General features: G+C 43.8%; 94 non-coding genes across 94 annotated transcripts; all 94 read left to right on the top strand.

The window, feature by feature from the left end:
* The first annotated feature begins 90 nt into the window (after positions 1–90).
* Positions 91–203, top strand: trnal-uaa (transfer RNA leucine (anticodon UAA)). Its single transcript has 2 exons — positions 91–128; positions 156–203. It is a non-coding gene; the product is annotated as a tRNA-Leu (tRNA).
* A 312-nt stretch (positions 204–515) lies between these two features.
* trnal-uaa (transfer RNA leucine (anticodon UAA)) lies at positions 516–627 on the top strand. Its single transcript has 2 exons — positions 516–553; positions 582–627. It is a non-coding gene; the product is annotated as a tRNA-Leu (tRNA).
* Positions 628–727: 100 nt separating this feature from the next.
* trnal-uaa (transfer RNA leucine (anticodon UAA)) lies at positions 728–840 on the top strand. Its single transcript has 2 exons — positions 728–765; positions 793–840. It is a non-coding gene; the product is annotated as a tRNA-Leu (tRNA).
* Positions 841–939: 99 nt separating this feature from the next.
* trnal-uaa (transfer RNA leucine (anticodon UAA)) lies at positions 940–1051 on the top strand. Its single transcript has 2 exons — positions 940–977; positions 1006–1051. It is a non-coding gene; the product is annotated as a tRNA-Leu (tRNA).
* A 99-nt stretch (positions 1052–1150) lies between these two features.
* On the top strand, positions 1151–1263 carry trnal-uaa (transfer RNA leucine (anticodon UAA)). Its single transcript has 2 exons — positions 1151–1188; positions 1216–1263. It is a non-coding gene; the product is annotated as a tRNA-Leu (tRNA).
* Positions 1264–1362: 99 nt separating this feature from the next.
* Positions 1363–1474, top strand: trnal-caa (transfer RNA leucine (anticodon CAA)). The gene is made up of 2 exons: positions 1363–1400; positions 1429–1474. It is a non-coding gene; the product is annotated as a tRNA-Leu (tRNA).
* Positions 1475–1574: 100 nt separating this feature from the next.
* On the top strand, positions 1575–1685 carry trnal-uaa (transfer RNA leucine (anticodon UAA)). The gene is made up of 2 exons: positions 1575–1612; positions 1640–1685. It is a non-coding gene; the product is annotated as a tRNA-Leu (tRNA).
* Positions 1686–1785: 100 nt separating this feature from the next.
* trnal-caa (transfer RNA leucine (anticodon CAA)) lies at positions 1786–1896 on the top strand. Its single transcript has 2 exons — positions 1786–1823; positions 1851–1896. It is a non-coding gene; the product is annotated as a tRNA-Leu (tRNA).
* Positions 1897–1996: 100 nt separating this feature from the next.
* trnal-uaa (transfer RNA leucine (anticodon UAA)) lies at positions 1997–2107 on the top strand. The gene is made up of 2 exons: positions 1997–2034; positions 2062–2107. It is a non-coding gene; the product is annotated as a tRNA-Leu (tRNA).
* Positions 2108–2207: 100 nt separating this feature from the next.
* On the top strand, positions 2208–2318 carry trnal-uaa (transfer RNA leucine (anticodon UAA)). The gene is made up of 2 exons: positions 2208–2245; positions 2273–2318. It is a non-coding gene; the product is annotated as a tRNA-Leu (tRNA).
* A 99-nt stretch (positions 2319–2417) lies between these two features.
* Positions 2418–2529, top strand: trnal-caa (transfer RNA leucine (anticodon CAA)). The gene is made up of 2 exons: positions 2418–2455; positions 2484–2529. It is a non-coding gene; the product is annotated as a tRNA-Leu (tRNA).
* A 100-nt stretch (positions 2530–2629) lies between these two features.
* On the top strand, positions 2630–2740 carry trnal-caa (transfer RNA leucine (anticodon CAA)). The gene is made up of 2 exons: positions 2630–2667; positions 2695–2740. It is a non-coding gene; the product is annotated as a tRNA-Leu (tRNA).
* Positions 2741–2840: 100 nt separating this feature from the next.
* trnal-caa (transfer RNA leucine (anticodon CAA)) lies at positions 2841–2951 on the top strand. Its single transcript has 2 exons — positions 2841–2878; positions 2906–2951. It is a non-coding gene; the product is annotated as a tRNA-Leu (tRNA).
* A 100-nt stretch (positions 2952–3051) lies between these two features.
* trnal-uaa (transfer RNA leucine (anticodon UAA)) lies at positions 3052–3164 on the top strand. The gene is made up of 2 exons: positions 3052–3089; positions 3117–3164. It is a non-coding gene; the product is annotated as a tRNA-Leu (tRNA).
* Positions 3165–3263: 99 nt separating this feature from the next.
* On the top strand, positions 3264–3376 carry trnal-caa (transfer RNA leucine (anticodon CAA)). Its single transcript has 2 exons — positions 3264–3301; positions 3329–3376. It is a non-coding gene; the product is annotated as a tRNA-Leu (tRNA).
* A 99-nt stretch (positions 3377–3475) lies between these two features.
* Positions 3476–3587, top strand: trnal-uaa (transfer RNA leucine (anticodon UAA)). Its single transcript has 2 exons — positions 3476–3513; positions 3542–3587. It is a non-coding gene; the product is annotated as a tRNA-Leu (tRNA).
* A 99-nt stretch (positions 3588–3686) lies between these two features.
* Positions 3687–3799, top strand: trnal-uaa (transfer RNA leucine (anticodon UAA)). Its single transcript has 2 exons — positions 3687–3724; positions 3752–3799. It is a non-coding gene; the product is annotated as a tRNA-Leu (tRNA).
* A 99-nt stretch (positions 3800–3898) lies between these two features.
* Positions 3899–4010, top strand: trnal-caa (transfer RNA leucine (anticodon CAA)). The gene is made up of 2 exons: positions 3899–3936; positions 3965–4010. It is a non-coding gene; the product is annotated as a tRNA-Leu (tRNA).
* A 100-nt stretch (positions 4011–4110) lies between these two features.
* trnal-uaa (transfer RNA leucine (anticodon UAA)) lies at positions 4111–4221 on the top strand. The gene is made up of 2 exons: positions 4111–4148; positions 4176–4221. It is a non-coding gene; the product is annotated as a tRNA-Leu (tRNA).
* A 99-nt stretch (positions 4222–4320) lies between these two features.
* On the top strand, positions 4321–4433 carry trnal-uaa (transfer RNA leucine (anticodon UAA)). Its single transcript has 2 exons — positions 4321–4358; positions 4386–4433. It is a non-coding gene; the product is annotated as a tRNA-Leu (tRNA).
* Positions 4434–4532: 99 nt separating this feature from the next.
* On the top strand, positions 4533–4644 carry trnal-caa (transfer RNA leucine (anticodon CAA)). Its single transcript has 2 exons — positions 4533–4570; positions 4599–4644. It is a non-coding gene; the product is annotated as a tRNA-Leu (tRNA).
* A 99-nt stretch (positions 4645–4743) lies between these two features.
* On the top strand, positions 4744–4856 carry trnal-aag (transfer RNA leucine (anticodon AAG)). Its single transcript has 2 exons — positions 4744–4781; positions 4809–4856. It is a non-coding gene; the product is annotated as a tRNA-Leu (tRNA).
* Positions 4857–4955: 99 nt separating this feature from the next.
* trnal-caa (transfer RNA leucine (anticodon CAA)) lies at positions 4956–5067 on the top strand. The gene is made up of 2 exons: positions 4956–4993; positions 5022–5067. It is a non-coding gene; the product is annotated as a tRNA-Leu (tRNA).
* Positions 5068–5167: 100 nt separating this feature from the next.
* trnal-uaa (transfer RNA leucine (anticodon UAA)) lies at positions 5168–5278 on the top strand. Its single transcript has 2 exons — positions 5168–5205; positions 5233–5278. It is a non-coding gene; the product is annotated as a tRNA-Leu (tRNA).
* A 100-nt stretch (positions 5279–5378) lies between these two features.
* On the top strand, positions 5379–5489 carry trnal-caa (transfer RNA leucine (anticodon CAA)). Its single transcript has 2 exons — positions 5379–5416; positions 5444–5489. It is a non-coding gene; the product is annotated as a tRNA-Leu (tRNA).
* A 100-nt stretch (positions 5490–5589) lies between these two features.
* Positions 5590–5700, top strand: trnal-uaa (transfer RNA leucine (anticodon UAA)). Its single transcript has 2 exons — positions 5590–5627; positions 5655–5700. It is a non-coding gene; the product is annotated as a tRNA-Leu (tRNA).
* A 99-nt stretch (positions 5701–5799) lies between these two features.
* On the top strand, positions 5800–5911 carry trnal-caa (transfer RNA leucine (anticodon CAA)). The gene is made up of 2 exons: positions 5800–5837; positions 5866–5911. It is a non-coding gene; the product is annotated as a tRNA-Leu (tRNA).
* Positions 5912–6011: 100 nt separating this feature from the next.
* trnal-uaa (transfer RNA leucine (anticodon UAA)) lies at positions 6012–6122 on the top strand. Its single transcript has 2 exons — positions 6012–6049; positions 6077–6122. It is a non-coding gene; the product is annotated as a tRNA-Leu (tRNA).
* A 100-nt stretch (positions 6123–6222) lies between these two features.
* Positions 6223–6333, top strand: trnal-uaa (transfer RNA leucine (anticodon UAA)). The gene is made up of 2 exons: positions 6223–6260; positions 6288–6333. It is a non-coding gene; the product is annotated as a tRNA-Leu (tRNA).
* A 100-nt stretch (positions 6334–6433) lies between these two features.
* Positions 6434–6546, top strand: trnal-aag (transfer RNA leucine (anticodon AAG)). Its single transcript has 2 exons — positions 6434–6471; positions 6499–6546. It is a non-coding gene; the product is annotated as a tRNA-Leu (tRNA).
* Positions 6547–6645: 99 nt separating this feature from the next.
* On the top strand, positions 6646–6758 carry trnal-caa (transfer RNA leucine (anticodon CAA)). Its single transcript has 2 exons — positions 6646–6683; positions 6711–6758. It is a non-coding gene; the product is annotated as a tRNA-Leu (tRNA).
* A 99-nt stretch (positions 6759–6857) lies between these two features.
* trnal-uaa (transfer RNA leucine (anticodon UAA)) lies at positions 6858–6969 on the top strand. The gene is made up of 2 exons: positions 6858–6895; positions 6924–6969. It is a non-coding gene; the product is annotated as a tRNA-Leu (tRNA).
* A 99-nt stretch (positions 6970–7068) lies between these two features.
* On the top strand, positions 7069–7181 carry trnal-caa (transfer RNA leucine (anticodon CAA)). The gene is made up of 2 exons: positions 7069–7106; positions 7134–7181. It is a non-coding gene; the product is annotated as a tRNA-Leu (tRNA).
* A 99-nt stretch (positions 7182–7280) lies between these two features.
* On the top strand, positions 7281–7392 carry trnal-uaa (transfer RNA leucine (anticodon UAA)). The gene is made up of 2 exons: positions 7281–7318; positions 7347–7392. It is a non-coding gene; the product is annotated as a tRNA-Leu (tRNA).
* Positions 7393–7492: 100 nt separating this feature from the next.
* On the top strand, positions 7493–7603 carry trnal-caa (transfer RNA leucine (anticodon CAA)). Its single transcript has 2 exons — positions 7493–7530; positions 7558–7603. It is a non-coding gene; the product is annotated as a tRNA-Leu (tRNA).
* Positions 7604–7703: 100 nt separating this feature from the next.
* On the top strand, positions 7704–7814 carry trnal-uaa (transfer RNA leucine (anticodon UAA)). The gene is made up of 2 exons: positions 7704–7741; positions 7769–7814. It is a non-coding gene; the product is annotated as a tRNA-Leu (tRNA).
* Positions 7815–7914: 100 nt separating this feature from the next.
* Positions 7915–8027, top strand: trnal-aag (transfer RNA leucine (anticodon AAG)). The gene is made up of 2 exons: positions 7915–7952; positions 7980–8027. It is a non-coding gene; the product is annotated as a tRNA-Leu (tRNA).
* A 312-nt stretch (positions 8028–8339) lies between these two features.
* trnal-uaa (transfer RNA leucine (anticodon UAA)) lies at positions 8340–8451 on the top strand. The gene is made up of 2 exons: positions 8340–8377; positions 8406–8451. It is a non-coding gene; the product is annotated as a tRNA-Leu (tRNA).
* Positions 8452–8550: 99 nt separating this feature from the next.
* On the top strand, positions 8551–8662 carry trnal-aag (transfer RNA leucine (anticodon AAG)). The gene is made up of 2 exons: positions 8551–8588; positions 8617–8662. It is a non-coding gene; the product is annotated as a tRNA-Leu (tRNA).
* Positions 8663–8761: 99 nt separating this feature from the next.
* On the top strand, positions 8762–8872 carry trnal-uaa (transfer RNA leucine (anticodon UAA)). The gene is made up of 2 exons: positions 8762–8799; positions 8827–8872. It is a non-coding gene; the product is annotated as a tRNA-Leu (tRNA).
* A 100-nt stretch (positions 8873–8972) lies between these two features.
* Positions 8973–9085, top strand: trnal-aag (transfer RNA leucine (anticodon AAG)). The gene is made up of 2 exons: positions 8973–9010; positions 9038–9085. It is a non-coding gene; the product is annotated as a tRNA-Leu (tRNA).
* A 100-nt stretch (positions 9086–9185) lies between these two features.
* trnal-caa (transfer RNA leucine (anticodon CAA)) lies at positions 9186–9298 on the top strand. The gene is made up of 2 exons: positions 9186–9223; positions 9251–9298. It is a non-coding gene; the product is annotated as a tRNA-Leu (tRNA).
* A 99-nt stretch (positions 9299–9397) lies between these two features.
* Positions 9398–9509, top strand: trnal-uaa (transfer RNA leucine (anticodon UAA)). Its single transcript has 2 exons — positions 9398–9435; positions 9464–9509. It is a non-coding gene; the product is annotated as a tRNA-Leu (tRNA).
* Positions 9510–9608: 99 nt separating this feature from the next.
* trnal-caa (transfer RNA leucine (anticodon CAA)) lies at positions 9609–9720 on the top strand. The gene is made up of 2 exons: positions 9609–9646; positions 9675–9720. It is a non-coding gene; the product is annotated as a tRNA-Leu (tRNA).
* Positions 9721–9820: 100 nt separating this feature from the next.
* On the top strand, positions 9821–9933 carry trnal-uaa (transfer RNA leucine (anticodon UAA)). The gene is made up of 2 exons: positions 9821–9858; positions 9886–9933. It is a non-coding gene; the product is annotated as a tRNA-Leu (tRNA).
* A 99-nt stretch (positions 9934–10032) lies between these two features.
* trnal-caa (transfer RNA leucine (anticodon CAA)) lies at positions 10033–10144 on the top strand. The gene is made up of 2 exons: positions 10033–10070; positions 10099–10144. It is a non-coding gene; the product is annotated as a tRNA-Leu (tRNA).
* Positions 10145–10243: 99 nt separating this feature from the next.
* On the top strand, positions 10244–10356 carry trnal-caa (transfer RNA leucine (anticodon CAA)). The gene is made up of 2 exons: positions 10244–10281; positions 10309–10356. It is a non-coding gene; the product is annotated as a tRNA-Leu (tRNA).
* A 99-nt stretch (positions 10357–10455) lies between these two features.
* On the top strand, positions 10456–10567 carry trnal-caa (transfer RNA leucine (anticodon CAA)). The gene is made up of 2 exons: positions 10456–10493; positions 10522–10567. It is a non-coding gene; the product is annotated as a tRNA-Leu (tRNA).
* Positions 10568–10667: 100 nt separating this feature from the next.
* trnal-uaa (transfer RNA leucine (anticodon UAA)) lies at positions 10668–10778 on the top strand. The gene is made up of 2 exons: positions 10668–10705; positions 10733–10778. It is a non-coding gene; the product is annotated as a tRNA-Leu (tRNA).
* Positions 10779–10878: 100 nt separating this feature from the next.
* trnal-uaa (transfer RNA leucine (anticodon UAA)) lies at positions 10879–10989 on the top strand. The gene is made up of 2 exons: positions 10879–10916; positions 10944–10989. It is a non-coding gene; the product is annotated as a tRNA-Leu (tRNA).
* Positions 10990–11089: 100 nt separating this feature from the next.
* trnal-aag (transfer RNA leucine (anticodon AAG)) lies at positions 11090–11202 on the top strand. The gene is made up of 2 exons: positions 11090–11127; positions 11155–11202. It is a non-coding gene; the product is annotated as a tRNA-Leu (tRNA).
* Positions 11203–11301: 99 nt separating this feature from the next.
* On the top strand, positions 11302–11413 carry trnal-caa (transfer RNA leucine (anticodon CAA)). Its single transcript has 2 exons — positions 11302–11339; positions 11368–11413. It is a non-coding gene; the product is annotated as a tRNA-Leu (tRNA).
* A 99-nt stretch (positions 11414–11512) lies between these two features.
* Positions 11513–11623, top strand: trnal-uaa (transfer RNA leucine (anticodon UAA)). The gene is made up of 2 exons: positions 11513–11550; positions 11578–11623. It is a non-coding gene; the product is annotated as a tRNA-Leu (tRNA).
* A 100-nt stretch (positions 11624–11723) lies between these two features.
* Positions 11724–11836, top strand: trnal-caa (transfer RNA leucine (anticodon CAA)). Its single transcript has 2 exons — positions 11724–11761; positions 11789–11836. It is a non-coding gene; the product is annotated as a tRNA-Leu (tRNA).
* A 100-nt stretch (positions 11837–11936) lies between these two features.
* Positions 11937–12049, top strand: trnal-caa (transfer RNA leucine (anticodon CAA)). The gene is made up of 2 exons: positions 11937–11974; positions 12002–12049. It is a non-coding gene; the product is annotated as a tRNA-Leu (tRNA).
* A 99-nt stretch (positions 12050–12148) lies between these two features.
* Positions 12149–12260, top strand: trnal-caa (transfer RNA leucine (anticodon CAA)). Its single transcript has 2 exons — positions 12149–12186; positions 12215–12260. It is a non-coding gene; the product is annotated as a tRNA-Leu (tRNA).
* A 99-nt stretch (positions 12261–12359) lies between these two features.
* Positions 12360–12471, top strand: trnal-aag (transfer RNA leucine (anticodon AAG)). Its single transcript has 2 exons — positions 12360–12397; positions 12426–12471. It is a non-coding gene; the product is annotated as a tRNA-Leu (tRNA).
* A 312-nt stretch (positions 12472–12783) lies between these two features.
* On the top strand, positions 12784–12895 carry trnal-uaa (transfer RNA leucine (anticodon UAA)). The gene is made up of 2 exons: positions 12784–12821; positions 12850–12895. It is a non-coding gene; the product is annotated as a tRNA-Leu (tRNA).
* Positions 12896–13206: 311 nt separating this feature from the next.
* Positions 13207–13318, top strand: trnal-caa (transfer RNA leucine (anticodon CAA)). The gene is made up of 2 exons: positions 13207–13244; positions 13273–13318. It is a non-coding gene; the product is annotated as a tRNA-Leu (tRNA).
* Positions 13319–13418: 100 nt separating this feature from the next.
* trnal-caa (transfer RNA leucine (anticodon CAA)) lies at positions 13419–13529 on the top strand. The gene is made up of 2 exons: positions 13419–13456; positions 13484–13529. It is a non-coding gene; the product is annotated as a tRNA-Leu (tRNA).
* A 100-nt stretch (positions 13530–13629) lies between these two features.
* Positions 13630–13740, top strand: trnal-caa (transfer RNA leucine (anticodon CAA)). The gene is made up of 2 exons: positions 13630–13667; positions 13695–13740. It is a non-coding gene; the product is annotated as a tRNA-Leu (tRNA).
* A 100-nt stretch (positions 13741–13840) lies between these two features.
* trnal-caa (transfer RNA leucine (anticodon CAA)) lies at positions 13841–13953 on the top strand. Its single transcript has 2 exons — positions 13841–13878; positions 13906–13953. It is a non-coding gene; the product is annotated as a tRNA-Leu (tRNA).
* A 99-nt stretch (positions 13954–14052) lies between these two features.
* trnal-uaa (transfer RNA leucine (anticodon UAA)) lies at positions 14053–14164 on the top strand. The gene is made up of 2 exons: positions 14053–14090; positions 14119–14164. It is a non-coding gene; the product is annotated as a tRNA-Leu (tRNA).
* A 99-nt stretch (positions 14165–14263) lies between these two features.
* On the top strand, positions 14264–14376 carry trnal-aag (transfer RNA leucine (anticodon AAG)). The gene is made up of 2 exons: positions 14264–14301; positions 14329–14376. It is a non-coding gene; the product is annotated as a tRNA-Leu (tRNA).
* A 99-nt stretch (positions 14377–14475) lies between these two features.
* trnal-uaa (transfer RNA leucine (anticodon UAA)) lies at positions 14476–14587 on the top strand. The gene is made up of 2 exons: positions 14476–14513; positions 14542–14587. It is a non-coding gene; the product is annotated as a tRNA-Leu (tRNA).
* A 100-nt stretch (positions 14588–14687) lies between these two features.
* Positions 14688–14798, top strand: trnal-caa (transfer RNA leucine (anticodon CAA)). The gene is made up of 2 exons: positions 14688–14725; positions 14753–14798. It is a non-coding gene; the product is annotated as a tRNA-Leu (tRNA).
* Positions 14799–14898: 100 nt separating this feature from the next.
* trnal-aag (transfer RNA leucine (anticodon AAG)) lies at positions 14899–15009 on the top strand. The gene is made up of 2 exons: positions 14899–14936; positions 14964–15009. It is a non-coding gene; the product is annotated as a tRNA-Leu (tRNA).
* A 100-nt stretch (positions 15010–15109) lies between these two features.
* trnal-caa (transfer RNA leucine (anticodon CAA)) lies at positions 15110–15222 on the top strand. The gene is made up of 2 exons: positions 15110–15147; positions 15175–15222. It is a non-coding gene; the product is annotated as a tRNA-Leu (tRNA).
* A 99-nt stretch (positions 15223–15321) lies between these two features.
* Positions 15322–15433, top strand: trnal-uaa (transfer RNA leucine (anticodon UAA)). The gene is made up of 2 exons: positions 15322–15359; positions 15388–15433. It is a non-coding gene; the product is annotated as a tRNA-Leu (tRNA).
* A 99-nt stretch (positions 15434–15532) lies between these two features.
* Positions 15533–15643, top strand: trnal-caa (transfer RNA leucine (anticodon CAA)). Its single transcript has 2 exons — positions 15533–15570; positions 15598–15643. It is a non-coding gene; the product is annotated as a tRNA-Leu (tRNA).
* Positions 15644–15956: 313 nt separating this feature from the next.
* Positions 15957–16068, top strand: trnal-aag (transfer RNA leucine (anticodon AAG)). The gene is made up of 2 exons: positions 15957–15994; positions 16023–16068. It is a non-coding gene; the product is annotated as a tRNA-Leu (tRNA).
* A 99-nt stretch (positions 16069–16167) lies between these two features.
* trnal-caa (transfer RNA leucine (anticodon CAA)) lies at positions 16168–16279 on the top strand. The gene is made up of 2 exons: positions 16168–16205; positions 16234–16279. It is a non-coding gene; the product is annotated as a tRNA-Leu (tRNA).
* A 99-nt stretch (positions 16280–16378) lies between these two features.
* trnal-caa (transfer RNA leucine (anticodon CAA)) lies at positions 16379–16489 on the top strand. The gene is made up of 2 exons: positions 16379–16416; positions 16444–16489. It is a non-coding gene; the product is annotated as a tRNA-Leu (tRNA).
* A 310-nt stretch (positions 16490–16799) lies between these two features.
* trnal-uaa (transfer RNA leucine (anticodon UAA)) lies at positions 16800–16911 on the top strand. The gene is made up of 2 exons: positions 16800–16837; positions 16866–16911. It is a non-coding gene; the product is annotated as a tRNA-Leu (tRNA).
* A 100-nt stretch (positions 16912–17011) lies between these two features.
* Positions 17012–17123, top strand: trnal-aag (transfer RNA leucine (anticodon AAG)). Its single transcript has 2 exons — positions 17012–17049; positions 17078–17123. It is a non-coding gene; the product is annotated as a tRNA-Leu (tRNA).
* A 100-nt stretch (positions 17124–17223) lies between these two features.
* Positions 17224–17334, top strand: trnal-caa (transfer RNA leucine (anticodon CAA)). Its single transcript has 2 exons — positions 17224–17261; positions 17289–17334. It is a non-coding gene; the product is annotated as a tRNA-Leu (tRNA).
* A 100-nt stretch (positions 17335–17434) lies between these two features.
* trnal-caa (transfer RNA leucine (anticodon CAA)) lies at positions 17435–17545 on the top strand. The gene is made up of 2 exons: positions 17435–17472; positions 17500–17545. It is a non-coding gene; the product is annotated as a tRNA-Leu (tRNA).
* A 100-nt stretch (positions 17546–17645) lies between these two features.
* On the top strand, positions 17646–17756 carry trnal-caa (transfer RNA leucine (anticodon CAA)). The gene is made up of 2 exons: positions 17646–17683; positions 17711–17756. It is a non-coding gene; the product is annotated as a tRNA-Leu (tRNA).
* Positions 17757–17856: 100 nt separating this feature from the next.
* trnal-uaa (transfer RNA leucine (anticodon UAA)) lies at positions 17857–17969 on the top strand. Its single transcript has 2 exons — positions 17857–17894; positions 17922–17969. It is a non-coding gene; the product is annotated as a tRNA-Leu (tRNA).
* A 99-nt stretch (positions 17970–18068) lies between these two features.
* trnal-uaa (transfer RNA leucine (anticodon UAA)) lies at positions 18069–18180 on the top strand. Its single transcript has 2 exons — positions 18069–18106; positions 18135–18180. It is a non-coding gene; the product is annotated as a tRNA-Leu (tRNA).
* Positions 18181–18279: 99 nt separating this feature from the next.
* trnal-caa (transfer RNA leucine (anticodon CAA)) lies at positions 18280–18390 on the top strand. Its single transcript has 2 exons — positions 18280–18317; positions 18345–18390. It is a non-coding gene; the product is annotated as a tRNA-Leu (tRNA).
* A 313-nt stretch (positions 18391–18703) lies between these two features.
* trnal-aag (transfer RNA leucine (anticodon AAG)) lies at positions 18704–18815 on the top strand. The gene is made up of 2 exons: positions 18704–18741; positions 18770–18815. It is a non-coding gene; the product is annotated as a tRNA-Leu (tRNA).
* Positions 18816–18914: 99 nt separating this feature from the next.
* trnal-aag (transfer RNA leucine (anticodon AAG)) lies at positions 18915–19026 on the top strand. The gene is made up of 2 exons: positions 18915–18952; positions 18981–19026. It is a non-coding gene; the product is annotated as a tRNA-Leu (tRNA).
* A 99-nt stretch (positions 19027–19125) lies between these two features.
* trnal-uaa (transfer RNA leucine (anticodon UAA)) lies at positions 19126–19236 on the top strand. Its single transcript has 2 exons — positions 19126–19163; positions 19191–19236. It is a non-coding gene; the product is annotated as a tRNA-Leu (tRNA).
* A 310-nt stretch (positions 19237–19546) lies between these two features.
* trnal-caa (transfer RNA leucine (anticodon CAA)) lies at positions 19547–19658 on the top strand. The gene is made up of 2 exons: positions 19547–19584; positions 19613–19658. It is a non-coding gene; the product is annotated as a tRNA-Leu (tRNA).
* Positions 19659–19758: 100 nt separating this feature from the next.
* On the top strand, positions 19759–19870 carry trnal-aag (transfer RNA leucine (anticodon AAG)). Its single transcript has 2 exons — positions 19759–19796; positions 19825–19870. It is a non-coding gene; the product is annotated as a tRNA-Leu (tRNA).
* A 100-nt stretch (positions 19871–19970) lies between these two features.
* On the top strand, positions 19971–20081 carry trnal-caa (transfer RNA leucine (anticodon CAA)). Its single transcript has 2 exons — positions 19971–20008; positions 20036–20081. It is a non-coding gene; the product is annotated as a tRNA-Leu (tRNA).
* Positions 20082–20180: 99 nt separating this feature from the next.
* On the top strand, positions 20181–20292 carry trnal-uaa (transfer RNA leucine (anticodon UAA)). The gene is made up of 2 exons: positions 20181–20218; positions 20247–20292. It is a non-coding gene; the product is annotated as a tRNA-Leu (tRNA).
* A 100-nt stretch (positions 20293–20392) lies between these two features.
* trnal-aag (transfer RNA leucine (anticodon AAG)) lies at positions 20393–20504 on the top strand. Its single transcript has 2 exons — positions 20393–20430; positions 20459–20504. It is a non-coding gene; the product is annotated as a tRNA-Leu (tRNA).
* Positions 20505–20604: 100 nt separating this feature from the next.
* trnal-aag (transfer RNA leucine (anticodon AAG)) lies at positions 20605–20716 on the top strand. Its single transcript has 2 exons — positions 20605–20642; positions 20671–20716. It is a non-coding gene; the product is annotated as a tRNA-Leu (tRNA).
* A 100-nt stretch (positions 20717–20816) lies between these two features.
* Positions 20817–20927, top strand: trnal-caa (transfer RNA leucine (anticodon CAA)). The gene is made up of 2 exons: positions 20817–20854; positions 20882–20927. It is a non-coding gene; the product is annotated as a tRNA-Leu (tRNA).
* A 99-nt stretch (positions 20928–21026) lies between these two features.
* On the top strand, positions 21027–21138 carry trnal-aag (transfer RNA leucine (anticodon AAG)). Its single transcript has 2 exons — positions 21027–21064; positions 21093–21138. It is a non-coding gene; the product is annotated as a tRNA-Leu (tRNA).
* A 100-nt stretch (positions 21139–21238) lies between these two features.
* Positions 21239–21350, top strand: trnal-uaa (transfer RNA leucine (anticodon UAA)). The gene is made up of 2 exons: positions 21239–21276; positions 21305–21350. It is a non-coding gene; the product is annotated as a tRNA-Leu (tRNA).
* Positions 21351–21449: 99 nt separating this feature from the next.
* trnal-aag (transfer RNA leucine (anticodon AAG)) lies at positions 21450–21560 on the top strand. Its single transcript has 2 exons — positions 21450–21487; positions 21515–21560. It is a non-coding gene; the product is annotated as a tRNA-Leu (tRNA).
* Positions 21561–21655: the final 95 nt, after the last annotated feature.

The following is a 21655-nucleotide window of genomic DNA, read 5'->3' on the forward strand; positions in this document are numbered from 1 at the left end:
CTTTTATGATTCACTCTGGACACTGACTCATTCAGACATGCTGCTTTTTTAGGTGGTATATTCATCGTTTTTCAACACTGCACTGCTAAAGTCAGGATGGCCGAGTGGTCTAAGGCGCCAGACTCAAGGTTGGAAACCTTTCTCAGGAAAGAGGCTTCTGGTCTCTCCTATTGGAGGCGTGGGTTCAAATCCCTCTTCTGACATGTCAAACTACTTTTATGATTCACTGTGGACACTGACTCATTTGGACATGCTGCTTTTTAGATGGTATATTTATCGTTTTTTAATACATCAGTTCAAATGTCAGGATGGCCGAGTGGTCTAAGGCGCCAGACTCAAGGTTGGAAACCTTTCTCAGGAAAGAGGCTTCATGGCCTCTCCGATTGCAGGCGTCGGTTCAAATCCCACTTCTGACATGTCAAACTACTTTTATGATTCACTCTGGACACTGACTCATTTGGACATGCTGCTTTTTAGATGGTATATTTATCGTTTTTTAATACATCAGTTCAAATGTCAGGATGGCCGAGTGGTCTAAGGCGCCAGACTTAAGTTTCGACTCTGTTCTCAGCAAAAAAGACTTCTGGTCTCCAATTGGAGGCGTGGGTTCAAATCCCACTTCTGACATGTCAAACTACTTTTATGATTCACTCTGGACACTGACTCATTTGGACATGCTGCTTTTTTAGGTGGTATATTCATCGTTTTTTAACACTGCAGTGCTAATGTCAGGATGGCCGAGTGGTCTAAGGCGCCAGACTCAAGGTTGGAAACCTTTCTCAGGAAAGAGGCTTCTGGTCTCTCCGATTGCAGGCGTGGGTTCAAATCCCACTTCTGACATGTCAAACTACTTTTATGATTCACTCTGGACACTGACTCATTTGGACATGCTGGTTTTTAGATGGTATAATTATCGTTTTTTAATACATTAGTTCAAATGTCAGGATGGCCGAGTGGTCTAAGGCGCCAGACTTAAGCTTCGACTCTGTTCTCAGCAAACAAGACTTCTGGTCTCCAATTGGAGGCGTGGGTTCAAATCCCACTTCTGACAAGTCAAACTACTTTTATGATTCACTCTGGACACTGACTCATTTGGACATGCTGCTTTTTAGATGGTATATTTATCGTTTTTTAACACTGCAGTGCTAATGTCAGGATGGCCGAGTGGTCTAAGGCGCCAGACTCAAGGTTGGAAACCTTTCTCAGGGAAGAGGCTTCTGGTCTCTCCTATTGGAGGCGTGGGTTCAAATCCCTCTTCTGACATGTCAAACTACTTTTATGATTCACTGTGGACACTCACTCATTTGGACATGCTGGTTTTTAGATGGTATATTTATCGTTTTTTAATACATCAGTTCAAATGTCAGGATGGCCGAGTGGTCTAAGGCGCCAGACTTAAGTTTCGACTCTGTTCTCAGCAAAAAAGACTTCTGGTCTCCAATTGGAGGCGTGGGTTCAAATCCCACTTCTGACATGTCAAACTACTTTTATGATTCACTCTGGACACTGACTCATTCAGACATGCTGCTTTTTTAGGTGGTATATTCATCGTTTTTCAACACTGCACTGCTAAAGTCAGGATGGCCGAGTGGTCTAAGGCGCCAGACTCAAGGTTGGAAACCTTTCTCAGGAAAGAGGCTTCTGGTCTCCGATTGGAGGCGTGGGTTCAAATCCCACTTCTGACATGTCAAACTACTTTTATGATTCACTCTGGACACTGACTCATTTGGACATGCTGCTTTTTTAGGTGGTATATTCATCGTTTTTCAACACTGCACTGCTAAAGTCAGGATGGCCGAGTGGTCTAAGGCGCCAGACTCAAGGTTGGAAACCTTTCTCAGGAAAGAGGCTTCTGGTCTCCGATTGGAGGCGTGGGTTCAAATCCCACTTCTGACATGTCAAACTACTTTTATGATTCACTCTGGACACTGACTCATTTGGACATGCTGCTTTTTTAGGTGGTATATTCATCGTTTTTTAACACTGCAGTGCTAATGTCAGGATGGCCGAGTGGTCTAAGGCGCCAGACTCAAGGTTGGAAACCTTTCTCAGGGAAGAGGCTTCTGGTCTCCGATTGGAGGCGTGGGTTCAAATCCCACTTCTGACATGTCAAACTACTTTTATGATTCACTCTGGACACTGACTCATTTGGACATGCTGCTTTTTTAGGTGGTATATTCATCGTTTTTTAACACTGCAGTGCTAATGTCAGGATGGCCGAGTGGTCTAAGGCGCCAGACTCAAGGTTGGAAACCTTTCTCAGGGAAGAGGCTTCTGGTCTCCAATTGGAGGCGTGCGTTCAAATCCCACTTCTGACATGTCAAACTACTTTTATGATTCACTCTGGACACTGACTCATTTGGACATGCTGGTTTTTAGATGGTATATTTATCGTTTTTTAATACATCAGTTCAAATGTCAGGATGGCCGAGTGGTCTAAGGCGCCAGACTTAAGTTTCGACTCTGTTCTCAGCAAAAAAGACTTCTGGTCTCCAATTGGAGGCGTGGGTTCAAATCCCACTTCTGACATGTCAAACTACTTTTATGATTCACTCTGGACACTGACTCATTTGGACATGCTGCTTTTTTAGGTGGTATATTCATCGTTTTTTAACACTGCAGTGCTAATGTCAGGATGGCCGAGTGGTCTAAGGCGCCAGACTCAAGGTTGGAAACCTTTCTCAGGGAAGAGGCTTCTGGTCTCCGATTGGAGGCGTGGGTTCAAATCCCACTTCTGACATGTCAAACTACTTTTATGATTCACTCTGGACACTGACTCATTTGGACATGCTGCTTTTTTAGGTGGTATATTCATCGTTTTTTAACACTGCAGTGCTAATGTCAGGATGGCCGAGTGGTCTAAGGCGCCAGACTCAAGGTTGGAAACCTTTCTCAGGGAAGAGGCTTCTGGTCTCCGATTGGAGGCGTGGGTTCAAATCCCACTTCTGACATGTCAAACTACTTTTATGATTCACTCTGGACACTGACTCATTTGGACATGCTGCTTTTTTAGGTGGTATATTCATCGTTTTTTAACACTGCAGTGCTAATGTCAGGATGGCCGAGTGGTCTAAGGCGCCAGACTCAAGGTTGGAAACCTTTCTCAGGAAAGAGGCTTCTGGTCTCTCCGATTGCAGGCGTGGGTTCAAATCCCACTTCTGACATGTCAAACTACTTTTATGATTCACTCTGGACACTGACTCATTTGGACATGTTAGTTTTTAGATGGTATATTCATCGTTTTTTAACACTGCAGTGCTAATGTCAGGATGGCCGAGTGGTCTAAGGCGCCAGACTCAAGGTTGGAAACCTTTCTCAGGAAAGAGGCTTCTGGTCTCTCCGATTGCAGGCGTGGGTTCAAATCCCACTTCTGACATGTCAAACTACTTTTATGATTCACTCTGGACACTGACTCATTTGGACATGCTGGTTTTTAGATGGTATATTTATCGTTTTTTAATACATTAGTTCAAATGTCAGGATGGCCGAGTGGTCTAAGGCGCCAGACTTAAGCTTCGACTCTGTTCTCAGCAAACAAGACTTCTGGTCTCCAATTGGAGGCGTGGGTTCAAATCCCACTTCTGACAAGTCAAACTACTTTTATGATTCACTCTGGACACTGACTCATTTGGACATGCTGCTTTTTAGATGGTATATTTATCGTTTTTTAACACTGCAGTGCTAATGTCAGGATGGCCGAGTGGTCTAAGGCGCCAGACTCAAGGTTGGAAACCTTTCTCAGGGAAGAGGCTTCTGGTCTCTCCTATTGGAGGCGTGGGTTCAAATCCCTCTTCTGACATGTCAAACTACTTTTATGATTCACTGTGGACACTCACTCATTTGGACATGCTGCTTTTTAGATGGTATATTTATCGTTTTTTAATACATCAGTTCAAATGTCAGGATGGCCGAGTGGTCTAAGGCGCCAGACTTAAGTTTCTACTCTGTTCTCAGCAAAAAAGACTTCTGGTCTCCAATTGGAGGCGTGGGTTCAAATCCCACTTCTGACATGTCAAACTACTTTTATGATTCACTCTGGACACTGACTCATTCAGACATGCTGCTTTTTTAGGTGGTATATTCATCGTTTTTCAACACTGCACTGCTAAAGTCAGGATGGCCGAGTGGTCTAAGGCGCCAGACTCAAGGTTGGAAACCTTTCTCAGGAAAGAGGCTTCTGGTCTCCGATTGGAGGCGTGGGTTCAAATCCCACTTCTGACATGTCAAACTACTTTTATGATTCACTCTGGACACTGACTCATTTGGACATGTTAGTTTTTAGATGGTATATTCATCGTTTTTTAACACTGCAGTGCTAATGTCAGGATGGCCGAGTGGTCTAAGGCGCCAGACTCAAGGTTGGAAACCTTTCTCAGGAAAGAGGCTTCTGGTCTCTCCGATTGCAGGCGTGGGTTCAAATCCCACTTCTGACATGTCAAACTACTTTTATGATTCACTCTGGACACTGACTCATTTGGACATGCTGGTTTTTAGATGGTATATTTATCGTTTTTTAATACATTAGTTCAAATGTCAGGATGGCCGAGTGGTCTAAGGCGCCAGACTTAAGCTTCGACTCTGTTCTCAGCAAACAAGACTTCTGGTCTCCAATTGGAGGCGTGGGTTCAAATCCCACTTCTGACAAGTCAAACTACTTTTATGATTCACTCTGGACACTGACTCATTTGGACATGCTGCTTTTTAGATGGTATATTTATCGTTTTTTAACACTGCAGTGCTAATGTCAGGATGGCCGAGTGGTCTAAGGCGCCAGACTCAAGGTTGGAAACCTTTCTCAGGGAAGAGGCTTCTGGTCTCTCCTATTGGAGGCGTGGGTTCAAATCCCTCTTCTGACATGTCAAACTACTTTTATGATTCACTGTGGACACTCACTCATTTGGACATGCTGCTTTTTAGATGGTATATTTATCGTTTTTTAATACATCAGTTCAAATGTCAGGATGGCCGAGTGGTCTAAGGCGCCAGACTTAAGTTTCTACTCTGTTCTCAGCAAAAAAGACTTCTGGTCTCCAATTGGAGGCGTGGGTTCAAATCCCACTTCTGACATGTCAAACTACTTTTATGATTCACTCTGGACACTGACTCATTCAGACATGCTGCTTTTTTAGGTGGTATATTCATCGTTTTTCAACACTGCACTGCTAAAGTCAGGATGGCCGAGTGGTCTAAGGCGCCAGACTCAAGGTTGGAAACCTTTCTCAGGAAAGAGGCTTCTGGTCTCCGATTGGAGGCGTGGGTTCAAATCCCACTTCTGACATGTCAAACTACTTTTATGATTCACTCTGGACACTGACTCATTTGGACATGCTGCTTTTTTAGGTGGTATATTCATCGTTTTTCAACACTGCACTGCTAAAGTCAGGATGGCTGAGTGGTCTAAGGCGCCAGACTCAAGGTTGGAAACCTTTCTCAGGAAAGAGGCTTCTGGTCTCCGATTGGAGGCGTGGGTTCAAATCCCACTTCTGACATGTCAAACTACTTTTATGATTCACTCTGGACACTGACTCATTTGGACATGCTGCTTTTTTAGGTGGTATATTCATCGTTTTTTAACACTGCAGTGCTAATGTCAGGATGGCCGAGTGGTCTAAGGCGCCAGACTCAAGGTTGGAAACCTTTCTCAGGGAAGAGGCTTCTGGTCTCCAATTGGAGGCGTGCGTTCAAATCCCACTTCTGACATGTCAAACTACTTTTATGATTCACTCTGGACACTGACTCATTTGGACATGCTGGTTTTTAGATGGTATATTTATCGTTTTTTAATACATCAGTTCCAATGTCAGGATGGCCGAGTGGTCTAAGGCGCCAGACTTAAGTTTCGACTCTGTTCTCAGCAAAAAAGACTTCTGGTCTCCAATTGGAGGCGTGGGTTCAAATCCCACTTCTGACATGTCAAACTACTTTTATGATTCACTCTGGACACTGACTCATTTGGACATGCTGCTTTTTTAGGTGGTATATTCATCGTTTTTTAACACTGCAGTGCTAATGTCAGGATGGCCGAGTGGTCTAAGGCGCCAGACTCAAGGTTGGAAACCTTTCTCAGGGAAGAGGCTTCTGGTCTCCGATTGGAGGCGTGGGTTCAAATCCCACTTCTGACATGTCAAACTACTTTTATGATTCACTCTGGACACTGACTCATTTGGACATGCTGCTTTTTTAGGTGGTATATTCATCGTTTTTTAACACTGCAGTGCTAATGTCAGGATGGCCGAGTGGTCTAAGGCGCCAGACTCAAGGTTGGAAACCTTTCTCAGGGAAGAGGCTTCTGGTCTCCGATTGGAGGCGTGGGTTCAAATCCCACTTCTGACATGTCAAACTACTTTTATGATTCACTCTGGACACTGACTCATTTGGACATGCTGCTTTTTTAGGTGGTATATTCATCGTTTTTTAACACTGCAGTGCTAATGTCAGGATGGCCGAGTGGTCTAAGGCGCCAGACTCAAGGTTGGAAACCTTTCTCAGGAAAGAGGCTTCTGGTCTCTCCGATTGCAGGCGTGGGTTCAAATCCCACTTCTGACATGTCAAACTACTTTTATGATTCACTCTGGACACTGACTCATTTGGACATGTTAGTTTTTAGATGGTATATTCATCGTTTTTTAACACTGCAGTGCTAATGTCAGGATGGCCGAGTGGTCTAAGGCGCCAGACTCAAGGTTGGAAACCTTTCTCAGGAAAGAGGCTTCTGGTCTCTCCGATTGCAGGCGTGGGTTCAAATCCCACTTCTGACATGTCAAACTACTTTTATGATTCACTCTGGACACTGACTCATTTGGACATGCTGGTTTTTAGATGGTATATTTATCGTTTTTTAATACATTAGTTCAAATGTCAGGATGGCCGAGTGGTCTAAGGCGCCAGACTTAAGCTTCGACTCTGTTCTCAGCAAACAAGACTTCTGGTCTCCAATTGGAGGCGTGGGTTCAAATCCCACTTCTGACAAGTCAAACTACTTTTATGATTCACTCTGGACACTGACTCATTTGGACATGCTGCTTTTTAGATGGTATATTTATCGTTTTTTAACACTGCAGTGCTAATGTCAGGATGGCCGAGTGGTCTAAGGCGCCAGACTCAAGGTTGGAAACCTTTCTCAGGGAAGAGGCTTCTGGTCTCTCCTATTGGAGGCGTGGGTTCAAATCCCTCTTCTGACATGTCAAACTACTTTTATGATTCACTGTGGACACTCACTCATTTGGACATGCTGCTTTTTAGATGGTATATTTATCGTTTTTTAATACATCAGTTCAAATGTCAGGATGGCCGAGTGGTCTAAGGCGCCAGACTTAAGTTTCTACTCTGTTCTCAGCAAAAAAGACTTCTGGTCTCCAATTGGAGGCGTGGGTTCAAATCCCACTTCTGACATGTCAAACTACTTTTATGATTCACTCTGGACACTGACTCATTCAGACATGCTGCTTTTTTAGGTGGTATATTCATCGTTTTTCAACACTGCACTGCTAAAGTCAGGATGGCCGAGTGGTCTAAGGCGCCAGACTCAAGGTTGGAAACCTTTCTCAGGAAAGAGGCTTCTAGTCTCCGATTGGAGGCGTGGGTTCAAATCCCACTTCTGACATGTCAAACTACTTTTATGATTCACTCTGGACACTGACTCATTTGGACATGCTGCTTTTTTAGGTGGTATATTCATCGTTTTTCAACACTGCACTGCTAAAGTCAGGATGGCCGAGTGGTCTAAGGCGCCAGACTCAAGGTTGGAAACCTTTCTCAGGAAAGAGGCTTCTGGTCTCCGATTGGAGGCGTGGGTTCAAATCCCACTTCTGACATGTCAAACTACTTTTATGATTCACTCTGGACACTGACTCATTTGGACATGCTGCTTTTTTAGGTGGTATATTCATCGTTTTTTAACACTGCAGTGCTAATGTCAGGATGGCCGAGTGGTCTAAGGCGCCAGACTCAAGGTTGGAAACCTTTCTCAGGAAAGAGGCTTCTGGTCTCTCCGATTGCAGGCGTGGGTTCAAATCCCACTTCTGACATGTCAAACTACTTTTATGATTCACTCTGGACACTGACTCATTTGGACATGCTGGTTTTTAGATGGTATATTTATCGTTTTTTAATACATCAGTTCAAATGTCAGGATGGCCGAGTGGTCTAAGGCGCCAGACTCAAGGTTGGAAACCTTTCTCAGGAAAGAGGCTTCATGGCCTCTCCGATTGCAGGCGTCGGTTCAAATCCCACTTCTGACATGTCAAACTACTTTTATGATTCACTCTGGACACTGACTCATTTGGACATGCTGGTTTTTAGATGGTATATTTATCGTTTTTTAATACATCAGTTCAAATGTCAGGATGGCCGAGTGGTCTAAGGCGCCAGACTTAAGTTTCGACTCTGTTCTCAGCAAAAAAGACTTCTGGTCTTCAATTGGAGGCGTGGGTTCAAATCCCACTTCTGACATGTCAAACTACTTTTATGATTCACTCTGGACACTGACTCATTTGGACATGCTGGTTTTTAGATGGTATATTTATCGTTTTTTAATACATTAGTTCAAATGTCAGGATGGCCGAGTGGTCTAAGGCGCCAGACTTAAGCTTCGACTCTGTTCTCAGCAAACAAGACTTCTGGTCTCCAATTGGAGGCGTGGGTTCAAATCCCACTTCTGACAAGTCAAACTACTTTTATGATTCACTCTGGACACTGACTCATTTGGACATGCTGCTTTTTAGATGGTATATTCATCGTTTTTTAACACTGCAGTGCTAATTTCAGGATGGCCGAGTGGTCTAAGGCGCCAGACTTAAGGTTGGAAACCTTTCTCAGGGAAGAGGCTTCTGGTCTCCGATTGGAGGCGTGGGTTCAAATCCCACTTCTGACATGTCAAACTACTTTTATGATTCACTCTGGACACTGACTCATTTGGACATGCTGCTTTTTTAGGTGGTATATTCATCGTTTTTCAACACTGCACTGCTAATGTCAGGATGGCCGAGTGGTCTAAGGCGCCAGACTCAAGGTTGGAAACCTTTCTCAGGAAAGAGGCTTCTGGTCTCTCCGATTGCAGGCGTGGGTTCAAATCCCACTTCTGACATGTCAAACTACTTTTATGATTCACTCTGGACACTGACTGATTTGGACATGCTGCTTTTTTAGGTGGTATATTCATCGTTTTTTAACACTGCAGTGCTAATGTCAGGATGGCCGAGTGGTCTAAGGCGCCAGACTCAAGGTTGGAAACCTTTCTCAGGAAAGAGGCTTCTGGTCTCTCCTATTGGAGGCGTGGGTTCAAATCCCTCTTCTGACATGTCAAACTACTTTTATGATTCACTCTGGACACTGACTCATTTGGACATGCTGCTTTTTAGATGGTATATTTATCGTTTTTTAATACATCAGTTCAAATGTCAGGATGGCCGAGTGGTCTAAGGCGCCAGACTTAAGTTTCGACTCTGTTCTCAGCAAAAAAGACTTCTGGTCTCCAATTTGAGGCGTGGGTTCAAATCCCACTTCTGACGTGTCAAACTACTTTTATGATTCACTCTGGACACTGACTCATTTGGACATGCTGGTTTTTAGATGGTATATTTATCGTTTTTTAATACATCAGTTCAAATGTCAGGATGGCCGAGTGGTCTAAGGCGCCAGACTTAAGTTTCGACTCTGTTCTCAGCAAAAAAGACTTCTGGTCTCCAATTGGAGGCGTGGGTTCAAATCCCACTTCTGACATGTCAAACTACTTTTATGATTCACTCTGGACACTGACTCATTTGGACATGCTGCTTTTTTAGGTGGTATATTCATCGTTTTTTAACACTGCAGTGCTAATGTCAGGATGGCCGAGTGGTCTAAGGCGCCAGACTCAAGGTTGGAAACCTTTCTCAGGAAAGAGGCTTCTGGTCTCTCCGATTGCAGGCGTGGGTTCAAATCCCACTTCTGACATGTCAAACTACTTTTATGATTCACTCTGGACACTGACTCATTTGGACATGCTGGTTTTTAGATGGTATATTTATCGTTTTTTAATACATTAGTTCAAATGTCAGGATGGCCGAGTGGTCTAAGGCGCCAGACTTAAGCTTCGACTCTGTTCTCAGCAAACAAGACTTCTGGTCTCCAATTGGAGGCGTGGGTTCAAATCCCACTTCTGACAAGTCAAACTACTTTTATGATTCACTCTGGACACTGACTCATTTGGACATGCTGCTTTTTAGATGGTATATTTATCGTTTTTTAACACTGCAGTGCTAATGTCAGGATGGCCGAGTGGTCTAAGGCGCCAGACTCAAGGTTGGAAACCTTTCTCAGGGAAGAGGCTTCTGGTCTCTCCTATTGGAGGCGTGGGTTCAAATCCCTCTTCTGACATGTCAAACTACTTTTATGATTCACTGTGGACACTCACTCATTTGGACATGCTGGTTTTTAGATGGTATATTTATCGTTTTTTAATACATCAGTTCAAATGTCAGGATGGCCGAGTGGTCTAAGGCGCCAGACTTAAGTTTCGACTCTGTTCTCAGCAAAAAAGACTTCTGGTCTCCAATTGGAGGCGTGGGTTCAAATCCCACTTCTGACATGTCAAACTACTTTTATGATTCACTCTGGACACTGACTCATTCAGACATGCTGCTTTTTTAGGTGGTATATTCATCGTTTTTCAACACTGCACTGCTAAAGTCAGGATGGCCGAGTGGTCTAAGGCGCCAGACTCAAGGTTGGAAACCTTTCTCAGGAAAGAGGCTTCTGGTCTCCGATTGGAGGCGTGGGTTCAAATCCCACTTCTGACATGTCAAACTACTTTTATGATTCACTCTGGACACTGACTCATTTGGACATGCTGCTTTTTTAGGTGGTATATTCATCGTTTTTCAACACTGCACTGCTAAAGTCAGGATGGCCGAGTGGTCTAAGGCGCCAGACTCAAGGTTGGAAACCTTTCTCAGGAAAGAGGCTTCTGGTCTCCGATTGGAGGCGTGGGTTCAAATCCCACTTCTGACATGTCAAACTACTTTTATGATTCACTCTGGACACTGACTCATTTGGACATGCTGCTTTTTTAGGTGGTATATTCATCGTTTTTTAACACTGCAGTGCTAATGTCAGGATGGCCGAGTGGTCTAAGGCGCCAGACTCAAGGTTGGAAACCTTTCTCAGGAAAGAGGCTTCTGGTCTCTCCGATTGCAGGCGTGGGTTCAAATCCCACTTCTGACATGTCAAACTACTTTTATGATTCACTCTGGACACTGACTCATTTGGACATGCTGGTTTTTAGATGGTATATTTATCGTTTTTTAATACATTAGTTCAAATGTCAGGATGGCCGAGTGGTCTAAGGCGCCAGACTTAAGCTTCGACTCTGTTCTCAGCAAACAAGACTTCTGGTCTCCAATTGGAGGCGTGGGTTCAAATCCCACTTCTGACAAGTCAAACTACTTTTATGATTCACTCTGGACACTGACTCATTTGGACATGCTGCTTTTTAGATGGTATATTCATCGTTTTTTAACACTGCAGTGCTAATTTCAGGATGGCCGAGTGGTCTAAGGCGCCAGACTTAAGGTTGGAAACCTTTCTCAGGGAAGAGGCTTCTGGTCTCCGATTGGAGGCGTGGGTTCAAATCCCACTTCTGACATGTCAAACTACTTTTATGATTCACTCTGGACACTGACTCATTTGGACATGCTGCTTTTTTAGGTGGTATATTCATCGTTTTTCAACACTGCACTGCTAATGTCAGGATGGCCGAGTGGTCTAAGGCGCCAGACTCAAGGTTGGAAACCTTTCTCAGGAAAGAGGCTTCTGGTCTCTCCGATTGCAGGCGTGGGTTCAAATCCCACTTCTGACATGTCAAACTACTTTTATGATTCACTCTGGACACTGACTCATTTGGACATGCTGCTTTTTTAGGTGGTATATTCATCGTTTTTTAACACTGCAGTGCTAATGTCAGGATGGCCGAGTGGTCTAAGGCGCCAGACTCAAGGTTGGAAACCTTTCTCAGGAAAGAGGCTTCTGGTCTCTCCTATTGGAGGCGTGGGTTCAAATCCCTCTTCTGACATGTCAAACTACTTTTATGATTCACTCTGGACACTGACTCATTTGGACATGCTGCTTTTTAGATGGTATATTTATCGTTTTTTAATACATCAGTTCAAATGTCAGGATGGCCGAGTGGTCTAAGGCGCCAGACTTAAGTTTCGACTCTGTTCTCAGCAAAAAAGACTTCTGGTCTCCAATTTGAGGCGTGGGTTCAAATCCCACTTCTGACGTGTCAAACTACTTTTATGATTCACTCTGGACACTGACTCATTTGGACATGCTGGTTTTTAGATGGTATATTTATCGTTTTTTAATACATCAGTTCAAATGTCAGGATGGCCGAGTGGTCTAAGGCGCCAGACTTAAGTTTCGACTCTGTTCTCAGCAAAAAAGACTTCTGGTCTCCAATTGGAGGCGTGGGTTCAAATCCCACTTCTGACATGTCAAACTACTTTTATGATTCACTCTGGACACTGACTCATTTGGACATGCTGCTTTTTTAGGTGGTATATTCATCGTTTTTTAACACTGCAGTGCTAATGTCAGGATGGCCGAGTGGTCTAAGGCGCCAGACTCAAGGTTGGAAACCTTTCTCAGGAAAGAGGCTTCTGGTCTCTCCGATTGCAGGCGCTGGTTCAAATCCCACTTCTGACATGTCAAACTACTTTTATGATTCACTCTGGACACTGACTCATTTGGACATGCTGGTTTTTAGATGGTATATTTATCGTTTTTTAATACATTAGTTCAAATGTCAGGATGGCCGAGTGGTCTAAGGCGCCAGACTTAAGCTTCGACTCTGTTCTCAGCAAACAAGACTTCTGGTCTCCAATTGGAGGCGTGGGTTCAAATCCCACTTCTGACAAGTCAAACTACTTTTATGATTCACTCTGGACACTGACTCATTTGGACATGCTGCTTTTTAGATGGTATATTTATCGTTTTTTAACACTGCAGTGCTAATGTCAGGATGGCCGAGTGGTCTAAGGCGCCAGACTCAAGGTTGGAAACCTTTCTCAGGGAAGAGGCTTCTGGTCTCTCCTACTGGAGGCGTGGGTTCAAATCCCTCTTCTGACATGTCAAACTACTTTTATGATTCACTGTGGACACTCACTCATTTGGACATGCTGGTTTTTAGATGGTATATTTATCGTTTTTTAATACATCAGTTCAAATGTCAGGATGGCCGAGTGGTCTAAGGCGCCAGACTTAAGTTTCGACTCTGTTCTCAGCAAAAAAGACTTCTGGTCTCCAATTGGAGGCGTGGGTTCAAATCCCACTTCTGACATGTCAAACTACTTTTATGATTCACTCTGGACACTGACTCATTCAGACATGCTGCTTTTTTAGGTGGTATATTCATCGTTTTTCAACACTGCACTGCTAAAGTCAGGATGGCCGAGTGGTCTAAGGCGCCAGACTCAAGGTTGGAAACCTTTCTCAGGAAAGAGGCTTCTGGTCTCCGATTGGAGGCGTGGGTTCAAATCCCACTTCTGACATGTCAAACTACTTTTATGATTCACTCTGGACACTGACTCATTTGGACATGCTGCTTTTTTAGGTGGTATATTCATCGTTTTTCAACACTGCACTGCTAAAGTCAGGATGGCCGAGTGGTCTAAGGCGCCAGACTCAAGGTTGGAAACCTTTCTCAGGAAAGGGGCTTCTGGTCTCCGATTGGAGGCGTGGGTTCAAATCCCACTTCTGACATGTCAAACTACTTTTATGATTCACTCTGGACACTGACTCATTTGGACATGCTGCTTTTTTAGGTGGTATATTCATCGTTTTTTAACACTGCAGTGCTAATGTCAGGATGGCCGAGTGGTCTAAGGCGCCAGACTCAAGGTTGGAAACCTTTCTCAGGAAAGAGGCTTCTGGTCTCTCCGATTGCAGGCGTGGGTTCAAATCCCACTTCTGACATGTCAAACTACTTTTATGATTCACTCTGGACACTGACTCATTTGGACATGCTGGTTTTTAGATGGTATATTTATCGTTTTTTAATACATCAGTTCAAATGTCAGGATGGCCGAGTGGTCTAAGGCGCCAGACTTAAGTTTCGACTCTGTTCTCAGCAAAAAAGACTTCTGGTCTCCAATTGGAGGCGTGGGTTCAAATCCCACTTCTGACAAGTCAAACTACTTTTATGATTCACTCTGGACACTGACTCATTTGGACATGCTGCTTTTTAGATGGTATATTTATCGTTTTTTAACACTGCAGTGCTAATGTCAGGATGGCCGAGTGGTCTAAGGCGCCAGACTCAAGGTTGGAAACCTTTCTCAGGGAAGAGGCTTCTGGTCTCTCCTATTGGAGGCGTGGGTTCAAATCCCTCTTCTGACATGTCAAACTACTTTTATGATTCACTGTGGACACTCACTCATTTGGACATGCTGGTTTTTAGATGGTATATTTATCGTTTTTTAATACATCAGTTCAAATGTCAGGATGGCCGAGTGGTCTAAGGCGCCAGACTTAAGTTTCGACTCTGTTCTCAGCAAAAAAGACTTCTGGTCTCCAATTGGAGGCGTGGGTTCAAATCCCACTTCTGACATGTCAAACTACTTTTATGATTCACTCTGGACACTGACTCATTCAGACATGCTGCTTTTTTAGGTGGTATATTCATCGTTTTTCAACACTGCACTGCTAAAGTCAGGATGGCCGAGTGGTCTAAGGCGCCAGACTCAAGGTTGGAAACCTTTCTCAGGAAAGAGGCTTCTGGTCTCCGATTGGAGGCGTGGGTTCAAATCCCACTTCTGACATGTCAAACTACTTTTATGATTCACTCTGGACACTGACTCATTTGGACATGCTGCTTTTTTAGGTGGTATATTCATCGTTTTTCAACACTGCACTGCTAAAGTCAGGATGGCCGAGTGGTCTAAGGCGCCAGACTCAAGGTTGGAAACCTTTCTCAGGAAAGAGGCTTCTGGTCTCCGATTGGAGGCGTGGGTTCAAATCCCACTTCTGACATGTCAAACTACTTTTATGATTCACTCTGGACACTGACTAATTTGGACATGCTGCTTTTTTAGGTGGTATATTCATCGTTTTTTAACACTGCAGTGCTAATGTCAGGATGGCCGAGTGGTCTAAGGCGCCAGACTCAAGGTTGGAAACCTTTCTCAGGAAAGAGGCTTCTGGTCTCTCCGATTGCAGGCGTGGGTTCAAATCCCACTTCTGACATGTCAAACTACTTTTATGATTCACTCTGGACACTGACTCATTTGGACATGCTGGTTTTTAGATGGTATATTTATCGTTTTTTAATACATCAGTTCAAATGTCAGGATGGCCGAGTGGTCTAAGGCGCCAGACTTAAGTTTCGACTCTGTTCTCAGCAAAAAAGACTTCTGGTCTCCAATTGGAGGCGTGGGTTCAAATCCCTCTTCTGACAAGTCAAACTACTTTTATGATTCACTCTGGACACTGACTCATTTGGACATGCTGCTTTTTAGATGGTATATTTATCGTTTTTTAACACTGCAGTGCTAATGTCAGGATGGCCGAGTGGTCTAAGGCGCCAGACTCAAGGTTGGAAACCTTTCTCAGGGAAGAGGCTTCTGGTCTCCGATTGGAGGCGTGGGTTCAAATCCCACTTCTGACATGTCAAACTACTTTTATGATTCACTCTGGACACTGACTCATTTGGACATGCTGCTTTTTTAGGTGGTATATTCATCGTTTTTTAACACTGCAGTGCTAATGTCAGGATGGCCGAGTGGTCTAAGGCGCCAGACTCAAGGTTGGAAACCTTTCTCAGGAAAGAGGCTTCTGGTCTCTCCTATTGGGAGGCGTGGTTTCAAATCCCTCTTCTGACATGTCAAACTACTTTTATGATTCACTGTGGACACTGACTCATTTGGACATGCTGCTTTTTAGATGGTATATTTATCGTTTTTTAATACATCAGTTCAAATGTCAGGATGGCCGAGTGGTCTAAGGCGCCAGACTTAAGTTTCGACTCTGTTCTCAGCAAAAAAGACTTCTGGTCTCCAATTGGAGGCGTGGGTTCAAATCCCACTTCTGACATGTCAAACTACTTTTATGATTCACTCTGGACACTGACTCATTTGGACATGCTGGTTTTTAGATGGTATATTTATCGTTTTTTAATACATTAGTTCAAATGTCAGGATGGCCGAGTGGTCTAAGGCGCCAGACTTAAGCTTCGACTCTGTTCTCAGCAAACAAGACTTCTGGTCTCCAATTGGAGGCGTGGGTTCAAATCCCACTTCTGACAAGTCAAACTACTTTTATGATTCACTCTGGACACTGACTCATTTGGACATGCTGCTTTTTAGATGGTATATTCATCGTTTTTTAACACTGCAGTGCTAATTTCAGGATGGCCGAGTGGTCTAAGGCGCCAGACTCAAGGTTGGAAACCTTTCTCAGGGAAGAGGCTTCTGGTCTCCGATTGGAGGCGTGGGTTCAAATCCCACTTCTGACATGTCAAACTACTTTTATGATTCACTCTGGACACTGACTCATTTGGACATGCTGCTTTTTTAGGTGGTATATTCATCGTTTTTCAACACTGCACTGCTAATGTCAGGATGGCCGAGTGGTCTAAGCCGCCAGACTCAAGGTTGGAAACCTTTCTCAGGAAAGAGGCTTCTGGTCTCCGATTGGAGGCGTGGGTTCAAATCCCACTTCTGATATGTCAAACTACTTTTATGATTCACTCTGGACACTGACTCATTTGGACATGCTGGTTTTTAGATGGTATATTTATCGTTTTTTAATACATCAGTTCAAATGTCAGGATGGCCGAGTGGTCTAAGGCGCCAGACTTAAGTTTCGACTCTGTTCTCAGCAAAAAAGACTTCTGGTCTCCAATTGGAGGCGTGGGTTCAAATCCCACTTCTGACATGTCAAACTACTTTTATGATTCACTCTGGACACTGACTCATTTGGACATGCTGCTTTTTTAGGTGGTATATTCATTGTTTTTTAACACTGCCGTGCTAATGTCAGGATGGCCGAGTGGTCTAAGGCGCCAGACTTAAGTTTCGACTCTGTTCTCAGCAAAAAAGACTTCTGGTCTCCGATTGGAGGCGTGGGTTCAAATCCCACTTCTGACATGTCAAACTACTTTTATGATTCACTCTGGACACTGACTCATTTGGACATGCTGCTTTTTTAGGTTGTATATTCATCGTTTTTTAACACTGCAGTGCTATTGTCAGGATGGCCGAGTGGTCTAAGGCGCCAGACTTAAGGTTGGAAACCTTTCTCAGGAAAGAGGCTTCTTGTCTCCGATTGGAGGCGTGGGTTCAAATCCCACTTCTGACATGTCAAACTACTTTTATGATTCACTCTGGACACTGACTCATTCAGACATGCTGCTTTTTTAGGTGGTATATTCATCGTTTTTCAACACTGCACTGCTAAAGTCAGGATGGCCGAGTGGTCTAAGGCGCCAGACTCAAGGTTGGAAACCTTTCTCAGGAAAGAGGCTTCTGGTCTCCGATTGGAGGCGTGGGTTCAAATCCCACTTCTGACATGTCAAACTACTTTTATGATTCACTCTGGACACTGACTCATTTGGACATGCTGCTTTTTTAGGTGGTATATTCATCGTTTTTCAACACTGCACTGCTAAAGTCAGGATGGCCGAGTGGTCTAAGGCGCCAGACTCAAGGTTGGAAACCTTTCTCAGGAAAGAGGCTTCTGGTCTCCGATTGGAGGCGTGGGTTCAAATCCCACTTCTGACATGTCAAACTACTTTTATGATTCACTCTGGACACTGACTCATTTGGACATGCTGCTTTTTTAGGTGGTATATTCATCGTTTTTTAACACTGCAGTGCTAATGTCAGGATGGCCGAGTGGTCTAAGGCGCCAGACTCAAGGTTGGAAACCTTTCTCAGGAAAGAGGCTTCTGGTCTCTCCGATTGCAGGCGTGGGTTCAAATCCCACTTCTGACATGTCAAACTACTTTTATGATTCACTCTGGACACTGACTCATTTGGACATGCTGGTTTTTAGATGGTATATTTATCGTTTTTTAATACATCAGTTCAAATGTCAGGATGGCCGAGTGGTCTAAGGCGCCAGACTTAAGTTTCGACTCTGTTCTCAGCAAAAAAGACTTCTGGTCTCCAATTGGAGGCGTGGGTTCAAATCCCTCTTCTGACAAGTCAAACTACTTTTATGATTCACTCTGGACACTGACTCATTTGGACATGCTGCTTTTTAGATGGTATATTTATCGTTTTTTAACACTGCAGTGCTAATGTCAGGATGGCCGAGTGGTCTAAGGCGCCAGACTCAAGGTTGGAAACCTTTCTCAGGGAAGAGGCTTCTGGTCTCCGATTGGAGGCGTGGGTTCAAATCCCACTTCTGACATGTCAAACTACTTTTATGATTCACTCTGGACACTGACTCATTTGGACATGCTGCTTTTTTAGGTGGTATATTCATCGTTTTTTAACACTGCAGTGCTAATGTCAGGATGGCCGAGTGGTCTAAGGCGCCAGACTCAAGGTTGGAAACCTTTCTCAGGAAAGAGGCTTCTGGTCTCTCCTATTGGGAGGCGTGGTTTCAAATCCCTCTTCTGACATGTCAAACTACTTTTATGATTCACTGTGGACACTGACTCATTTGGACATGCTGCTTTTTAGATGGTATATTTATCGTTTTTTAATACATCAGTTCAAATGTCAGGATGGCCGAGTGGTCTAAGGCGCCAGACTTAAGTTTCGACTCTGTTCTCAGCAAAAAAGACTTCTGGTCTCCAATTGGAGGCGTGGGTTCAAATCCCACTTCTGACATGTCAAACTACTTTTATGATTCACTCTGGACACTGACTCATTTGGACATGCTGGTTTTTAGATGGTATATTTATCGTTTTTTAATACATTAGTTCAAATGTCAGGATGGCCGAGTGGTCTAAGGCGCCAGACTTAAGCTTCAACTCTGTTCTCAGCAAACAAGACTTCTGGTCTCCAATTGGAGGCGTGGGTTCAAATCCCACTTCTGACAAGTCAAACTACTTTTATGATTCACTCTGGACACTGACTCATTTGGACATGCTGCTTTTTAGATGGTATATTCATCGTTTTTTAACACTGCAGTGCTAATTTCAGGATGGCCGAGTGGTCTAAGGCGCCAGACTCAAGGTTGGAAACCTTTCTCAGGGAAGAGGCTTCTGGTCTCCGATTGGAGGCGTGGGTTCAAATCCCACTTCTGACATGTCAAACTACTTTTATGATTCACTCTGGACACTGACTCATTTGGACATGCTGCTTTTTTAGGTGGTATATTCATCGTTTTTCAACACTGCACTGCTAATGTCAGGATGGCCGAGTGGTCTAAGCCGCCAGACTCAAGGTTGGAAACCTTTCTCAGGAAAGAGGCTTCTGGTCTCCGATTGGAGGCGTGGGTTCAAATCCCACTTCTGATATGTCAAACTACTTTTATGATTCACTCTGGACACTGACTCATTTGGACATGCTGGTTTTTAGATGGTATATTTATCGTTTTTTAATACATCAGTTCAAATGTCAGGATGGCCGAGTGGTCTAAGGCGCCAGACTTAAGTTTCGACTCTGTTCTCAGCAAAAAAGACTTCTGGTCTCCAATTGGAGGCGTGGGTTCAAATCCCACTTCTGACATGTCAAACTACTTTTATGATTCACTCTGGACACTGACTCATTTGGACATGCTGCTTTTTTAGGTGGTATATTCATTGTTTTTTAACACTGCCGTGCTAATGTCAGGATGGCCGAGTGGTCTAAGGCGCCAGACTTAAGTTTCGACTCTGTTCTCAGCAAAAAAGACTTCTGGTCTCCGATTGGAGGCGTGGGTTCAAATCCCACTTCTGACATGTCAAACTACTTTTATGATTCACTCTGGACACTGACTCATTTGGACATGCTGCTTTTTTAGGTTGTATATTCATCGTTTTTTAACACTGCAGTGCTATTGTCAGGATGGCCGAGTGGTCTAAGGCGCCAGACTTAAGGTTGGAAACCTTTCTCAGGAAAGAGGCTTCTTGTCTCCGATTGGAGGCGTGGGTTCAAATCCCACTTCTGACATGTCAAACTACTTTTATGATTCACTCTGGACACTGACTCATTTGGACATGCTGGTTTTTAGATGGTATATTTATCGTTTTTAAATACATCAGTTCAAATGTCAGGATGGCCGAGTGGTCTAAGGCGCCAGACTTAAGTTTCCACTCTGTTCTCAGCAAAAAAGACTTCTGGTCTCCAATTGGAGGCGTGGGTTCAAATCCCACTTCTGACATGTCAAACTAATTTTATGATTCACTGTGGACACTGACTCATTTGGACATGCTGCTTTTTTAGGTTGTATATTCATCGTTTTTTAACACTGCAGTGCTAATGTCAGGATGGCCGAGTGGTCTAAGGCGCCAGACTTAAGTTTCGACTCTGTTCTCAGCAAAAAAGACTTCTGGTCTCCAATTGGAGGCGTGGGTTCAAATCCCACTTCTGACATGTCAAACTACTTTTATGATTCACTCTGGACACTGACTCATTTGGACATGCTGCTTTTTTAGGTGGTATATTCATTGTTTTTTAACACTGCCGTGCTAATGTCAGGATGGCCGAGTGGTCTAAGGCGCCAGACTTAAGTTTCGACTCTGTTCTCAGCAAAAAAGACTTCTGGTCTCCGATTGGAGGCGTGGGTTCAAATCCCACTTCTGACATGTCAAACTACTTTTATGATTCACTCTGGACACTGACTCATTTGGACATGCTGCTTTTTTAGGTTGTATATTCATCGTTTTTTAACACTGCAGTGCTAATGTCAGGATGGCCGAGTGGTCTAAGGCGCCAGACTTAAGGTTGGAAACCTTTCTCAGGAAAGAGGCTTCTTGTCTCCGATTGGAGGCGTGTGTTCAAATCCCACTTCTGACATGTCAAACTACTTTTATGATTCACTCTGGACACTGACTCATTTGGACATGCTGGTTTTTAGATGGTATATTTATCGTTTTTAAATACATCAGTTCAAATGTCAGGATGGCCGAGTGGTCTAAGGCGCCAGACTTAAGTTTCCACTCTGTTCTCAGCAAAAAAGACTTCTGGTCTCCAATTGGAGGCGTGGGTTCAAATCCCACTTCTGACATGTCAAACTACTTTTATGATTCACTGTGGAAACTGACTCATTTGGACATGCTGCTTTTTTAGGTTGTATATTCATCGTTTTTTAACACTGCAGTGCTAATGTCAGGATGGCCGAGTGGTCTAAGGCGCCAGACTTAAGTTTCCACTCAGTTCTCAGCAAAAAAGACTTCTGGTCTCCAATTGGAGGCGTGGGTTCAAATCGCACTTCTGTCATGTCAAACTACTTTTATGATTTACTCTGGACACTGACTCATTTGGACATGCTGGTTTTTAGATGGTATATTTATCGTTTTTTAATACATCATTTCAAATGTCAGGATGGCCGAGTGGTCTAAGGCGCCAGACTCAAGGTTGGAAACCTTTCTCAGGAAAGAGGCTTCTGGTCTCCGATTGGAGGCGTGTGTTCAAATCCCACTTCTGACATGTCAAACTACTTTTATGATTCACTCTGGACACTGACTCATTTGGACATGCTGGTTTTTAGATGGTATATTTATCGTTTTTAAATACATCAGTTC

This window comes from Pungitius pungitius, chromosome 2, assembly GCF_949316345.1.
Source record: "Pungitius pungitius chromosome 2, fPunPun2.1, whole genome shotgun sequence".
In the NCBI taxonomy this organism is placed as follows: Eukaryota; Metazoa; Chordata; class Actinopteri; order Perciformes; family Gasterosteidae; genus Pungitius; species Pungitius pungitius.